This window comes from Protopterus annectens, chromosome 1.part1 (assembly GCF_019279795.1).
Source record: "Protopterus annectens isolate FY-2018-M chromosome 1.part1, PAN1.0, whole genome shotgun sequence".
NCBI lineage: Eukaryota > Metazoa > Chordata > Ceratodontiformes > Protopteridae > Protopterus > Protopterus annectens.
The window spans coordinates 750,749,538-750,765,258 of NC_056726.1; the positions used below are offsets into that span (position 1 = coordinate 750,749,538).

General features: G+C 40.1%; 1 long non-coding RNA gene across 2 annotated transcripts in view; it reads left to right on the top strand.

Moving 5' to 3' along the window:
* LOC122806965 overlaps nucleotides 1-15,721 on the top strand; it is a 770,054-nt gene that overhangs the window by 617,136 nt on the left and 137,197 nt on the right. For both annotated transcript variants that reach the window (XR_006365573.1, XR_006365572.1), the window contains exon 3: nucleotides 2,191-2,311. This is a non-coding gene — a long non-coding RNA (uncharacterized LOC122806965). The remainder of the gene's footprint in view (nucleotides 1-2,190; nucleotides 2,312-15,721) is intronic.

A 15,721-nucleotide genomic window follows, 5' to 3' on the forward strand; every position in this document is an offset into this window, starting at 1 on the left:
CCGCACCGGGGTGTTCATGCCCATTCAACCCGGTCAGTATCTACCTCGGCAGCCTTCAAGGCTAGGATTCCTCTAGATGATATTTGTGCAGCAGCCACGTGGGCTTCATCTCATACATTTATTTCCCACTATAAGTTGGATCTTGCATCTAGGGTAGAGCATCCTTTGGCTCGCGGTGCTCGGAATATCCTTCCATGATGGCCGCCCAAGATTCAGGTAGCTGGGGACTCTGTCCCACAGGTTGCAGACAAATGAATATCCTACTTCAGATTTAGAAGTTATGTACTCACCATAACGTTCCATCTGAGTAGGTGTATTCATTTGTCTGCAACCATCCCGCCTCCTATCCCCTGGCCTTTCAGTTTCCTGCATATTCCTTGTTACCCTTTTAGGGTATTGTTGCTTTGGCAAACTCGATCTGAGGTCATGAGGGTAGAGCAGGGCATTATGGGTGAGGGGAGGAGCTGAGAGCTTGGATCCATAGCTGGAAAACCATGCCGGTTCGGATCCGATATCGGATCCATAACCCACAGGTTGCAGACAAATGAATACACCTACTCAGATGGAACGTTATGGTGAGTACATAACTTCTAATTTAATATGTACACACTACTAACTTTATTTTTTCTCACAGTGATCTTCACTGAAATGCTTGTGTGTGTTTCTTTTTGAACCTGTATCTACTAGAAAACTGTATTGAATACTAATTTGTGTAGACTAACTAGAAGATATGTATTCTGCATCTTACTGTATGTATGTATGTATACTATTGTACTATCTAATTACTGTATATTGCTTGTATTTCTGTGGAGCTTTTCTCCCTGGGCCTCTGCTGAAAATGGGCTTCTGGCCCAGTTGGACTTTTCCGGTAAACAAATGTAAATAAATAAATAAATATCCAATGCTGTGGAAATTTTTTTGTATGCTTCTCCTGACTGATCCCTTTCAACAATGAGATCCCTTTGATGCTTTGTAAGCTGTCTGTGAACCATGATTTTTGCTGTAGCAGGCAACTGGGAAAATGTCATGAAAATCCTACTAGGACAGCTGAACTTTATTTGGGATTAATCAGAGTCTCTTTAATTGATGGCAGGTATGTACCAAAGAAGACTGAATGCTGTAATTAAATCAAAAGGTGCTTCAACAAAGTATTAGTTTAAGGGTGTGCACACTTATGCAACCAGCTTATTGTACATTTTTTATTTTTTTATATTTTTCCCCTAACAGATTTGTTTGTTTTTCAGTTGAAAAGCACCTACACCCCCTATAAACTTGAATCTCTCGAAGTACAGAGATTTTGAATTAGCGCTTCTGGTGTTGTGGTGTGTGCATGGTAAGATGTGAATTTGGGTATGTATGTATGTGTATGTGTGTTGGCCCCACTGCTTATCTGTAGTGTAGGATATTATATTTCAGTTGGGGGGAAGTTGTGTGTGTGTGTGTGTGTGTGTGTGTGTGTGTGTGTGTGTGTGTGTGTGTGTGTGCTGTATCTGTAGTGTACCGTCGGGATTTTGAATTTCGTGGTTTTAGGGTTTCGGTGTTTTGTGTGTTCGGCTATGTAATTTCAAAATACTGAAATTCAGGATTTCAGTATTTCGAAATTACATAGTGAATCCATATATATATATATATATATATATAATGGTTTCTTGATTAATGTATTATAACTACTACTACTACTTTTGTCACCAGAGTACTATCAGGACGTGTTGATTATTCTAGGACTTTTGTGGAAAAGAGGGGTACTTTTCCATATATTGCATTAGCTTTCCTGATGCAGATGTCCAGCATGTCTTGTTGAGATATCCATTATGTCTTCAGAGCAAAATTCTCATATTTTCATCATAAGCCATGTGTTACAGACATTGCCTGATCAGTGTTACTTATCACACAAGTGCACTGTATTTGTGTTGATTGGGATGTTTCATGAACACAGCCATTTTCTGTAATAATGCTTGCATGCTTTGTCAGTACTTAAAGTCTATAGATACAAGTTTTATGTGACTTTCCTGCTAGCTAAATTTGTCATTGTTCTGTGGGTATTATATAGTCAGATGTCCTCTGCTATGCATTAGTAAATCATTGTGTGAAAGTGCTGTATTTGCATTGCTTTTCTGTGATTTATAAGGTGGATTTAGTTTGCATGTATGCCTCATGGTACTTATATAAGAATTTTTTGTTTGTCTAAAGGTGCTGGAAGATGAAGTTGTAGCATTCGACTAAGTGTTGCAGTACTCCTAGTATTCCATGTGGGTGTAGTTCTTAGTGGCACTTCACATCTACTCTACTATAGATCCTACTTATCCGCATGGTAAGTTATGCATGCATGCTCCTAACTTATGTTCCAATACAGTTATGTGGGGGACGTTGCAGTTAAACTTTACATTGCTGTACTTTCTAAAAATGTAATAGTTCTTGTGAACAGGAGGTGGGAAGCAGAAGTTTAGTGTGAGAGTCTGGTAACACAGCGCATATCTCAAAATAGCCAAAGCTTCAGACACAGTCCCCTAGTCAGGCATAATAGAAAAGCTAAATAAACTGTGAACAATCCCTCTATGCCAATAATTAAGAGGTATAGGCTTCTTTTACTTCAGAAAATGTATATTAATGCACATAATAAATAATGCCAATAATTAAGAGGTATAGACTTCTTTTACTTCAGAAAATGTATATTAATTCACTAAAAATTATGGAGGCACATACCTGAAAAATCATTGACAATTTTTAAACATCACCATAACTCTAATGCACTTAAAAGTTTATAGAACTATAGACCTTGCATTAACATACATTTTCTGATCAATAAGAAATATGAAATTCTAATATCTTTCATTATTGACTGACTATAATCCTCAGTGATTTTCCATAAAAATCTTAAACTTTGCAAGGCACAAGGCAAAAATATTGGGCAAAATTAGGGACATTCTACAAAATTAGGAACAGATGAGAGGTAAGCTCTTGAGTACTGTCTATTTAAGTGACTTGCTCAGAGTCATACAGTAGGCAAATGGAATCTGAGGGACTCAAACCCTGCACCATAGGAAGGATATCATTAGCAGTTGTTTCCTTACTGAAAAGGGTCTCTAAATGAAGAACTCATTAATAATTAATGAATGAGTTCAGCATTCTAAAATAAGCCACCATATGTTTTCTCATAGTTCTCCTTCATCGAGTGTGCCATTACTCCTAGCAACCTAAAGTTGTGCAGGTGTGACTACAGGTGTGGGCACTTGAGCAGTTCAGTATATGGTTGGGCAGATGATTTATAATTATTGCATTGTAAAAGAATGTTAAAATCAGTTACCTGTAGCTGTACAGTGCTCTGGGTAATAATTTGTTTTGTGTAGTATGCAGCAAAGCTTACATAGATAATCAGGGAAGCTGATGCAGTGCTGAGCTTAAAAGTGAGGCTCAGTGTTGTAGTTTTAGTGAATATTACAATTTTTGAATCATATTTAGCCTTGTAGGAGGTGCTAAAAGCAAACAACTTGCACTGAACTGTAAATCATTTGTGCTTAGTACTGTCTCATTTAATGACTTGCTATAAGCCCGTCTCTTCGAGTTGGTCTCATCACACCCCCCCCCCATCCCCCGTAGCTAAGCACAAGAATTTCTGAATCCCATCCAGACACTTTATTAATGCTAAACTCTAAAAATTACACTTACAATCAGGTGTAAAAATGTGGTAATGGTCTTGTCAATATAAATATATATTTAGTGAAAGAGATGTACAGAATATTCCTTGAGTTCTGCTTTGTAATGCTCTTCATATTTTGAAAACATGTATCCACTTGAACATACTGAGCAGTGGACTGCGCCAAGCTGTGATATTAATGATATTTACTGATCGCCTATTAGGCTTGTACTAATAGTGTTATAATAGTTGCAGCACTAATACAATTTTATCTTGCTTGTTTTCCTAACGCCTCCCTGTGTGAAGCATTAGCCAATAGTTAAAAGGCTTATTTATATGTGTATTTAACATGTGTTTTCATTTGTTGACTGTGATAGGCCTACTGGGATGTATAATTTTCAGTGGAGTCTAAGAGACATAATCTATACAACTAAATGCAGAATAAGCATATAAATGAGTACAATATAGACGATATTATAATCAAGCAATGAATAAATTAAAAAAACACATGCACTTACTTATACCTTGCAATCAGACTGCAGAAAATATAAAACCATGCAGCATCATGGTATTAATTCACAGAATTTAAAGACATTATTTAGTTATTTTTTGTTTATTTATTGGGTTAGTGCACTGATGTCAGTAGACCATTTGCAGGCACAGCCCAGGTGAATAGGATCACATAAAAATGAACAAAACATATTTACAGATACAAAAATATGCTAAAAAACAAATACATGTATTCACAGAAGCAAAAATATGCTACAATATTTAGTTGAAGAAGCAGTTTATATTGTCAAAACATGGATGGTAAAATGGAATTATGCTTAGAAGAGCTTTTTGGGTAAGATATAGCTGTAATGACTGAGATGCCTTATGCTACGGGGATAGCAGCATATCATTATATAGAGGTAGGAACAAATTAAAAGAGGCAAGGATGAATACTTTAAAGAAAGGATACTATGGGGAAAAGACAGAGAAAAGGTGAGAGAGGCATTCAAAGGGAAGAAAACTAGAGAGGACAGGAAGTGAGAGATGTAAAGAGATGCAAAGAGAAGCTGGAGGTAGGATGAATGAGAAGCAGTAACTGAGGGGATGACAAGATGAGATACGAAACAGTGAAATAAAGGGCTGTGAGAGAGCTGCAGGGTTCATGCAATGTGACCTGTATGAGTGCAGATGCACTTTTTGTGAAAGGTGTTCCTTGAGCTGCTGTTTGAAACCGGAGTACTTTTGGACATCTCTGACTGAGAGAGGAATTAAGTCCCATAGTTTATTTTAGGTGCTAGGATTGAGAATGCATGATCAAGTGAAATGATGTATAGTTTTTGGAGTTGGTAGGGTAAGTTGAGATTCAGAGATGCCTCTTAAATTATATGTGAGGGGTTTGTGAAAGTTTTGAGTAAGAGGGAAAGATGTCTCAGCAGAAAGGACTTATGAATTAATGATCCCAGAAGAAGGTTGACTGTCAGAGGTACTGGGAACCATTTAGCTTTGGTGAGGGTTAGGCAGTGGTGTTCATTATTGGGGGAGTTAGCAATGAACCAGCAGATTTTATTTGACATAGTTTGTAAGCTGGTGACATTTTTCTTTGAGGCTGTAGCTATTATGGGTAGTCAGTATTTGAGTTAAAGTAGTGTGTTGATCTTTTTGCATGTGTTTTGAATGTGTAGTTGAAATTAAGATATTGGTCTAGCCAAATGCCAAGGTATTTGAAGGATGTGGTTCCTTCTATGGTAGTATTATTAACATTTTTAATATTAAGGAAGTTGGGTGCTTGGGCTGTTTTTTGACAGTATTGTTTTTGTTTTTGAGGGATTGGGTATATGTTTCTGTCCTATTAGCCCCTGATTGAGGCCATCTTGGAGCTGAGTCTGTATAACAGAGTGGGATTTGTTTGACTGCAGTTGACCATGTCATCTGCATAAAGAATTAGAGGCAGCTGAGTGTTATCAGATGGAAGTTTGTTGATAACTATGGAAAATAGCATAGGGGATAAAATGGAATGCTGGGGAACTACTTTTTTGTAAGAGGTGGTGGTGCTTACTTTCACCTCGAAGGATCTGTTCGTAAGGAAGTCTACAAACCAAAGTTTTGCATCATTACTAATGCCAGTTTCAGTTAATTTGTCAAATAGTAAGTTGTGGACAATTAGGACAAAGGCTTTTGTGGGGTCGGTAAAGACAGCTCCCGTCAGGTTTCCTTTGTCCATATTGGCTAGGATGTCATCTGTGAGGGAATAGAGAGCTGTTATGGTGTGCATCCAGACCAGAATCCTTGTTGCTTTCTGGATAAAACATGATATTGATGTAAATAAACAGTAATATAGTTGTAGATATTTTTCTAGTATTTTACCTAAAGTGGAAAGTATTGAGATAGAACATAGTGCTGTCTATCTTACTGCACTACATGGCACACCTCTGTTGAACATTCATTTGGTGTCCAGAGTTTAGAAGGAACAGATGTCCAATCCACTGCTTCTTGTGCACCATTCACTTATCTCTTCTACATTACAAGGCAAGGATTTTGCTTCAAATATATCTCAGAAACACGAACATCAGTCTTGCATTACTTCGTGTTATCTAGACAGTTAGGGTATAAGGACATATAAGGCCTGTTACACTTATTGTTTATTTTTTTAAATAACTTACCTGATTTGCCAGTGTCTGATCCTACTCCCCACCCCACAACCACTACTATTGTTTTCATTTGTATTTCTTTCTTCCATGCCTTTTGTATTTCATAAAGAAGGCAAATAATCTATGCTTGTGTTTGTTATAAGTTCTTAAGTAGTTTGCCTTAATTTACTGAAGTGTAAACATTTTTATTACAATGATAGAGAACATGCCAAAAATGAATACTTGCTTTTGTCAGTATGAGCACTTCAGTCCTGCTCTTTGATTCTGTCTTCTTTTCATCATAGGTTCATAAGTTCAGATATATGTACTAGGCTAACAACACTAGGACATTTATAAATCTATGCACAAGTAATTTTTGTGGGAAAACTTACACAGGCTTTTTTCTAGTACTTAGTGGTCCAGTTCCAGGCTTCCTCCTTCCCCATCTGACCAGCATTGAGGCTCATATAAAGCTGTCCTCTTCGGGCGATTGCTTTGTAGATTACCCATATTGATGGAATAAGTAGAAGGAAAAACACAAACATTCTGCCTCACACCCTTTTAAGGCTCCACTGCTGCTCTGTGTCGGTCTCCATGCAACCAGGTACTCTTTAAGTTCTGCTTGCTAAAATGTTGTTTTTAGTATTTAGGATGTGATGTAATCTGTATAGATAGTTATAAGTATAACTTTGTGCTAGTCCTACTTATGTCTAGAGACTGTTTACATAACTATACCTGAACGCTCTGCTGATCTCTCATTCTTTCCTTCCTTAGATGACTGTTGTAGTACTCCAGACTGTTGGATTATCTTGCCAAATAAACTTGTCTGGCTGGGGTACCAAAGCCAAAACTTCCACAGAGCCATACATCTGATTTATATCCTTAACATGCAGGCATATTTCTACATAAATGGACATATAAGCATAAATCTTTAGACTATCTCGCCACCAGTCTGAATATAGGTCTCGCACCAGTCAGTCTGTTCTATGCATATTTGCTGGTACCATTGGCCTTCACTGCTACAGATAAGAACCCGATTGAGGAGCCGTCCTTATTTTTTCTCACTTACATTGCTGTTTATTGCTCTATTAGATGTCTGCTGGTGGGGGGGGGGGGGTTGCAATTGCGGTAGGCAATTTCCCTACAAGGATCTCTACTTACAGTGCTTGTTCTGCTTAGATGCAGAATACAACTGCAAAAATTGTAAGATCTCTCAGGCCATTTTCCCAGAGACCTTAAGAACTCAACTTATGTCTCTCAGCTCCTACTTAGAAACTCAGTGCCTTAAGTTGCTCGCCTGAGCAAAGATGGCAGACACTTCTAACCCTGATGTCCTGCCTATTCATAACAAAAATTTTAAGAGACTTAGGCCTGATATTATGACTGCTCGGTCAGACTTGGATGTTACTTCACAGATTTCCGGACCTGTGGTACACACAACATCTGCCCAGACTCCTCCTTCCGTGACCCGACCAGAGACCAGGATGATATCTAAGGTTCACATGTACAAAAGGACTGAAGTTAACAATGTTAGAAGGAGGAACTACTTCTGAAGGACCCAAAGGCATACTGCGGATTCTCATGAGAGAAGAAGTTCCAGTATCATTCACTGAGTTTGGGGTCATAGCCTTGTTGTTTAGTCAAAGTGGACATTACAACTAGGAAAAAGAAACAAAAAAACTAAAAATGTTTCTTCACTCCAGACATCCAAAGAAAAACAGTGGATGGATTTTTCACAGGTCTTATTTAGGGCCATAATGACCTTTGGACCACTGTCTTTTGCAGAGTCTACTACTACTGCCACTTCTTTGCCTTCCACTCCCAAACAAAGACACTTAGGAGAACTCTTTTGAGGATGAAGAGGATGAATCTGACTCCTTGAGCTATTCATCCAAGATACGTTTGCTGGGCCAATTTACCTGTGATGATGAAGATACACTTTTCCTGCCTCCCCTATAAAAAAAAAAATAATTTGGGAAATTGTTGTTAATATGATCAAGTATTTTGAATGGGAATCCAAGCAGATTTCTGATATTCAACAGAGATAATGCAGTCTCTTTGAAGTAGGCATGCTTGCTCCTGCATCTGTGCATCATGTTCTGGAGGCTTTTCTTGATGCCTTTGCATCCACTTTCTCTGCAGCACATTCCCAGCCACCTGCTTTTAAAAGGGCTGACAGGTTTTACAAGCTACCTGAGGATTTTAAATTTGAGTAAAAAATCCTGTGTTTTCCATGTCTATCTGCTGCCACTGCGCTTTCTTTTGATATAGACAGCAGGGCAAGGGACAGACTGGGGAAAAGGTTTATATGTCTGCCACTCTGGCCTTTAGAACTATGAGTTATTAGACTGAAATGAGGAAGGCTTTATTGTCTATTTTGGGCAAGTTAAATAAAACATTGTCCTCCCTAGAGGAACCTGATAGTAAACAACAGGCTTTATTAATGTTGGTTCAGGCTTCACAGGTGGCTAGACACACCAGTAAATCCATTTATGATACAGTAGAAGCTTCCTTCAGGGAAGCTGCTATAAGTTCAGTTATCTGGAGGTATACATGGCTATGTGCTCAGACCCTCTCAGAGGATATTAAGGTAAATCTCCTTGACTCTCCCTTAAGCAAAGACTTTTTAGTTTGGGCCAGATGCTCCCAGTCTTTTCAAGCAATTACAGGACTAGGTAAATTATGAAGTGCAGGTCTTTATTACTTCTGTGCCAATATATCAAAGGAATTACCCTACAAAACCCACTTTCTTCACTCACAATGAGTCTAGGTCTTCCTATAGTGCCAAAAAATGTGCAGGAAAAGTATCCAGGATGAATCAGAGAGGGATCCTAGATTTTAGAGACCTCCTTACCTAGACAAGTCTGGCTGACAAAATTCTTCCCCCCTCCCCATCCCTCAACCCATCCCTACCCTACCCAAAAGGCTTACTCAGCCTTAAAAAAACAGGTACTCATCACTTCAGCATATGTGTTCTTTCAGTCATTTAAAGTGTGTACGGACTGGCCTGGGAAGAAGTGCCTTCATTCATTAGCATCCCTTCCTCTCCAAAAATCAGGTGCAGTTGACCTATCCCATCATTCAAACCTTGCGTGAACAAGGCACAATAGAACTGGTGTAGCCACAATATGTGGGAAATGGGTTGCATTTCACACTATTCCATGCCTCACAAAAAGAAGGAGACTAGAGAATGATTCTGAATATCACCACCTCAACACCTTTTTTGTGTCCCATCTTTCAAGATGCTGTCCTGCAAACTTTACTTCCATTGATTCTCTCTCAAGCTTTCCTGATGTCTCTGGACTTAAAGGATGCCTATCTTCCTACCTCCACATTCATATTAACCTGACTTACAGAAAACGTTCAAGATTTCCCACTGGATTATATCACTTTCTGCATTTCCTGTCTGACTGTCTACAGCCCCCAGAATTTTCACAAAGTGCCTCAATTACTGCAGGATTCATAGAATCCAGATATTCCCATATTTGGATGACCTTTCATAGAGGTGTCTTCTCTGCAGATACTCTTGGCTCATCTCAACTTCACCCTGGCCCTTCTTCAGGGCTTGAGTTTCACTATCAGTCTAAAAAAGTCAGCAATAAAACCAACCCAAGACCTTGTTTTCTTAGGGTGCAGACCAAACATCAAACTAACAAAGGCATCTTTCCTCCAGAAAAAGTGCAAAACCTAATGAGTTACTTCCTTTCTGTGCTTCTCTTCAGTCCTGTACTGCAAAGGAATGCCTCAGAGCATTGGGGTTCATGAAAGCAACCATCCCAGTCATCCTCTTTACCAGACTTCATATGAGGAAGATCTAGTAGTACCTGAAATCTATCTGGTCCCAACATTTACCTGAAATCCACCTGGTCCCAACATTTTCATCCTCTAGACACACAGGTTCTTCTCCTGCCCTGCCTGAAGAAGGAGATGCTGTAGCTCAACCTGGGCCTGCCCTTTAAACCAGAGACACAACAACAGGAGCTGCACACAGATGCATCAGACAATGCATGGGAAGCATGAACAGACAACCTGGGAGTTTAGAGGAAATGTCCTACAGCTGGAAACCAGGTCACCTAAGAGTGTTCACAGGCAACACAACAGTCACATGTACATAAAAAAGCAGGCCAGGGGGCACCAGCAGATCTTACTAACTGTGCAGACTAGCTCTTTCGGCATGGAAGCAGGCCACAAAAGCAAAGCTCTACCTCTGAGTGTTTTACAGTCCCTCACAGGGCAATGTACCGGCTGATTTTCTAAGCATACCAAAGAAAGATCCCCATGAATGGATGCTGAACAGCATAATCTTCCTAGATGTAGTCCAAAAATGGGGGGTGCCACAGATAGAGCTCTTTGCCTCCATCGACAACAAACCCACTCTTTTGCACCAGGACCTACTGTCCTCAAGCTTGAAAGATGTACGCAATGTTCTTACCTTTAAAAGGGAGGTTTATATGTGCCTTCCCTCCACTTCCTCTTCTTCCCAAGGTCTTATTAAAGATCTAAGGAGAATCTTCAAAGATCTAACTGATGATACCCTTTTGGCCAAGGCAGCACTGGGTTCCCCTTCTCTTCCAACCTGCAAAAAAAACTGCTTTCAGAAAATCTTACATTGCAAAATGGCAAAGTTTTACTATATAGTGCTGGACTAAAAACAGGAGATACTACAGGCTACTACCTTAATGGTCATCTCTTTATTTGTGTGAGCTTTTGCAGTCTGGCCTAGCATACTCATTTGTTAAGGCATACATTTCAGCCACATCTCCGTGTCTACCTTTTGATCCTTCACTTCTCAACAGACTAGAGATAAAACATTTCATAAAATGTATACTGCACCTCAGACCTCCCTTCTGTTTGGAACCTCAACTTTGTGCTGGAAAAACTCACTCTTCCTCCTTTCAAACAAAGAGCTACTGCCTCTATCTCAAATTATGTACTTGGAAAAATATTCTTCTGGTATACTTCTCTGCCAGATGGCTCTCTGAACTAGAGGCCCTTATGGCAACTCCCTCTTCCATATTTTTTTTGAGGACAGAGTGTCTTTATGGGCCAATCCCTGTTTCATGCCCAGTGTAATAATAAACTGTCTCAATTAGGCCATAAATTGGCCCACTTTCTTCCCTAATCTACAAAATAAGGGAGAAAGAACTCTACATTCTCTTGATGTGCATAGACAGCTCCAATTTTTCCTGGGTAAGACAAAGGATATCCACAAGTCTGACTAATTGTTTGCACCTTTCCAAGATTTCAATTTAGGATATCCAGTTGAAAAAAAAACTATTCCTACCGAGATTTCTAAATCCATCTTCTTTTGCTGCACTCAGCATGCCAAATCCTTATCCTGTGCAGCAAAGGCACATTCTACTAGAGCAGTGGCTTCATCTGGGACCTTTTACAAGAGGAGTGACTCTACAACAATTTTAGAAGCAGCTACATGGTCTTCTGTGCCTACTTTCACCAAATGTTATAAAGTGGATGACCTTTCTAAACCCAGTGCTGCCTTTGCCAGGGCAGTTCTCTCTGGATTACTGGACAATTCTCCCCTCCAACACCTTTTAAGCTTTGGGAATCACCCAGCAGTTTGGAATACTGTGACAGTGATCTAAGGAAGGACATAATACAGTTGTGTAAGGACTTACTATAACGGTAGATGTCCTACTGATTACTGTTGCTGTATTCCATCCTTCCTTATCATCCCCCTACTCTGACTCTTCCTTACCTTTTGCTCATGGACCAAAGGGATTACTGTCTTTCTTCCTCCACCCTCTTAGCTGACTAGTTTATTTTATATTTCAGGCCTCTTCAGGCTTACTGGCTTGGCGGTCTGAGGATTTACACTCATATATTCAACTGTGTACCTGTACACCCATGGGCTTAGGTCATACATCAGATGTATAGTTCGATGGAAGGTTTTGCCTTTGGAACCTCAACAGTTTTGAATCGATCACTAGGAAAGTCCACTGTTACGGTAACTTCCTACACAACAGTACTTTTGCATGCATTCAGACAGCACATGAGATTAACCAAGTTCTTGTTGGTTGGCATATGGATACAAACAATTTGTAGTATGCAGATGTTCTTCATGTTTCACTGTTGCAGTCATTACATTTGGGTAATCTGCTGGCAGGTTGCCCTCAGTCAGCCTGATTAACAAAGTCTTGGGTCCTGCGTCGGTCGCTGTCCCTTCTTCCATGACGTCAGGTTGTCAGGGGTATAAAACATGCAGCCGGCACCATTACATCAGTCTTTCTTGATGCGCAGTGCCCGAAGCAGAAGCATTTCGCAAGTGCCGGTTGGCCGACTCCTGAAATTTTCGTTTTCGAGTTTCAGAACTGAAGTCTTCAACTAAAAAGCTAAGTACCCCGTTGAGGAAACTTTTTCTTGCTCTTTACCAATGTCAGTAAAAGTTAATAATTGCATTACTTGTTTCCATTTGTACTGTATTCCTTGCCTAGGCCCTGACCACAGTGTACCTTGCTGTCAGTTTTGTGCTAAATTTAATCAACGCACTATTAAACATCAGTATATCTTTGCTTCTAAATATTTTGGATCATGCTTTAGTTATCCAGAAATGTTGTTGGTTAGCAATCCGACTACCGGAATACCTAAAAAAATGCAAAGAAAAAGACAGAGACAGGCCGTCGAGGTCCAAAACTGATGACGATGCTTCTCCTAAGCCAGTCCCCATTTCACCGCTACTCAGTAAGGTGCTTTCGCAGCCTCTGATACCCGCTACTTCTGATTCACAGGCCTCTACTGAGACCCATTCAGAGTCCGGTATGCTGCGAGATGCTTCAATTATGGAACCCATCTACCTTAGATGGGTCCGTAGCCGCTGTGCAGGCACCGGATTCTGAGGGTCTTTTTTAGGCCTACAGATTTGTATATTAGACCAACGCCATCTTCAAAACTAAGGCCAACATCTAAATCTATGTCTAAAAAAACGATGCCTGGGCCACATGTGCAGGCCCCTATACCTAAAAAACAAATGATCAAAATGGCTGAAGATTTAATTACTCTAATAAGGTGTAGCCAACCCCCCCCCCCCTTCTAGGAGGTCTAGGCAAGACATTGATTATGAATCTTCTGAACAGGATTCTATTTCTGATTCTTCTAATGAATAGGATTTGTCTATACCTAATTATGAGGACTCTGATGCAGATGATTCCATTCCTTCTGCTTCTCCCCCTGAGGATTTTTCTTTTGGGGAAACTTTACATACCTTACGGGAACATTTCCTGAGAAAGTCAGGATTTCTCTGAATCAAAAAAGAGACTTAGGGATTTTCTTCTACTTCCTCAACATAGGCCTTTGGCTATACCTCCTGTCCTAGATATTGTTGATGAAGTTTTTTTTCAGAATCTAGTATGGCTCCTGATTCTCTGCCTCCAGGTCCTTGTAAACCAGACAGATACTACAGGGCTCCTGACTCCCACAAATTCCTTTTCAAAAATCCTATTGCAGATCCTGAAACCATTTCTCAGGGTCCCAAGGGCATTAAGGCTTCTACTGCTAAAAATCCTACCCCTTCTGATAGAGATTCCAGGGCACTGGATAGATGGGGTAAGAAGGTTTGCACTTCTGCAACCTTGGCAATCAGGGCTTTAAACTGTCAATTTCATATGCTTAAATACCAGCAGCATATCATGGGACTGTTTAAACAGAAAATTATGTTAATTTCTGACTGTGTGGAAAATAAAGATTTACAGAATTTATTTCATTCAGCTGAACAAGTTGGAAAACGTACTTTGCAATGTGGTTTTGATTCTTTGGAGGGCTGCTGTAACTAGCTCTGTGCTAAGAAGGCATGCTTGGCTCAAAGAGCAAACTCTGCCTGATCATGTTAAAGCAAAATTGTTGGATGATCCTTTACAACAGGACTGTCTCCTTGGTAATAAGGCTGAAGACTTTTTAAAAAAAGATGGAAGATAAAGCTAAATCTATGCAAACTGTGAAATATTTCTTACAAGTGCAACCTCCAAGATGTAGTAGGCACTGGCCTACTAAGAACTGGTCCTTTCCAGTTCCTTTGAGAGCCACTGAAGCCAAACCCAGACATTCCAAAGGCTCCAGGTTTCAGTCACAAGGGGCTTTTAGAACAAAACAATGGGGTGCTTCCTCCTCCAAATCTGGAAACAACAAGGCACCTTCCTACGATAAGCAGTCTCGATGACTTCCCTCTAAACTTACCAAGCACTTACCTTTCAGCTGCCCCTTTGGGGGGAAAACTGGCACTTCATGTAAGAAACTGGTAACTTATAACCCAGGGCAAATGGGTTTTAAATATAGTATCCCAGGGATACAGATTTCATTTCCACACATTGCCAGTCCCAAATGGATGGCCAGACCTGCCCTCAAATCAATGGGCAGAAGCCCAGAAACAAGTACTGTCTCTCATGAACATGGGAGCTATTCAACCAGCCCCAGAAGAGGAAAAGGGACAAGGTTTCTACTCAAGACTTTTCCTGGTACCTAGAAAAGAGAAATCATGGCGTCCAATTCTAGACTTATCTACTCTAAACACATTTCTGGACATTCCAGAATTCAACATGCTGACTCTTCAACAGTTACTTCCTATGCTAGGCAAAGTTGCCTGGTTGGTAACTCTAGACTTAAAAGAGGCTTATCTGCATATCCCAATCAGGGAATCTTGCAGAAGATACCTATGCTTCAAACCAGGCTATTTGCATTACCGGTTCTCTGCACTGCCCTTTGGCTTATCTGCTGCGCCCAGGGTTTTCACAAAGTGTCTGGCTCCAGTAATTGCATTTTGCAGGCAAAGAAATATTCAAATATATCCATACCTGGACGATTGTCTAATTCAGGCAGTAAACAGGGACATTCTTCAAAAATATCTGGCGTTTGTAAAAAGGTTCTAACTTGTCTAGGGTACACCATAAATGAAAAGAAATCACAACTGGTACCTCTCAAAAAATTACATTCCTGGGTGCAAGCTTGAATACAACTGCCCAGATGGCTTATCTTATGCCAGAAAAGCAAATTAATTTGGTGACTTACTTCAAACAGGTGGCCACAAAAACCCTGCTATCTGCTAGACAAATTCTGCAAGCCTTGGGGTTCATGGCCTCCTGCATTCTTCTAATTCCATATGCAAGACTGCATATGAGGAAACTTCAGTGGTACTTAAAGAGTTTATGGAGTCAACATTGTCACAGCCTGGAAACAATGATTCCTATCATACCTTGCCTGCAACTAGAGTTCCTATGGTGGGCAGAGGCCTGCCACCAAAACAAGGGACTGCCATTCACTCCACCCCGTCGCCCAAACCCTAACTACAGATGCATCAGACTATGCTTGGGGGGCTCATCTGGCAGGGATGGGCATTCAGGGCAAATGGAGCCCAAATCAAATGCACCTTCATATCAATCAAAAGGAGATGCTAGCTGTACAGAATGCACTGACAGCCTTCAAGGACTACCTTCATCCAAGACAATTAATGATAAAGACAGAC